The sequence below is a fragment of the Calidris pugnax genome, unplaced genomic scaffold, assembly GCF_001431845.1.
Source record: "Calidris pugnax isolate Ruff unplaced genomic scaffold, ASM143184v1 scaffold896, whole genome shotgun sequence".
Taxonomy (NCBI): domain Eukaryota; kingdom Metazoa; phylum Chordata; class Aves; order Charadriiformes; family Scolopacidae; genus Calidris; species Calidris pugnax.
In genome coordinates this window covers 36,792-37,335 of record NW_015091892.1, presented here as the reverse complement: position 1 = coordinate 37,335, position 544 = coordinate 36,792, and the positions used below count along the sequence as shown (strand labels likewise).

The following is a 544-nucleotide window of genomic DNA, read 5'->3' as shown; positions in this document are numbered from 1 at the left end:
CACCTCTCGGCTCCGGGGGCCACCTCTCTGCTCCGGTGGTCACCTCTCTGCTCTGGTGGCCACCTCTCAGCTCCGGTGGTCACCTCTCGGCTCCGGTGGTCACCTCTCGGCTCTGGTGGTCACCTCTCTGCTCTGGTGGCCACCTCTTGGCTCCGGTGGCCACCTCTCTGCTCCAGTGGCCATCTCTTGGCTCTGGTGGCCACCTTTCGGCTCTGGTGGTCACCTCTCAGCTCTGGTGGTCACCTCTCGGCTCTGGTGGCCACCTCTTGGCTCTGGTGGCCACCTTTCAGCTCCAGTGGCCACCTCTCTTTTCTCCTGCCTGAGGTGCCTTTTGAGGCAGGAGTGGGGCGTTTTGAGGTTACCTGGTACCCCAAAACCCAGCACCCCAAAACCTGGGGGGCTCTTTCCTCCTGCCATCCTTTCCTGCTGCTGCTCCCACCCCCGGGGGGGTACCGATCTCACCGGGTTCCCCAGGACCCCCCCACCCCCCCCGTGTCCCAGTTTCCCAGCACCACAGCTCCCAGTGCTCCCTTTTTCCCTGCCC

At 64.7% G+C, this 544-nt stretch overlaps 2 protein-coding genes across 2 annotated transcripts in view; both read right to left on the bottom strand.

Annotated features, from left to right (window-relative positions):
- The window catches only part of LOC106900128 (anoctamin-8-like), a 30,398-nt gene that overhangs the window by 8,668 nt on the left and 21,186 nt on the right, over nt 1-544 (bottom strand). The gene's annotated exons all lie outside the window — the stretch shown is intronic.
- ANO8 (anoctamin 8) overlaps nt 7-544 on the bottom strand; it is a gene marked incomplete at its 5' end in the record, with an annotated part of 37,164 nt that continues 36,626 nt past the window's right edge. Inside the window, one exon of the mRNA XM_014962111.1 lies at nt 7-163. The remainder of the gene's footprint in view (nt 164-544) is intronic.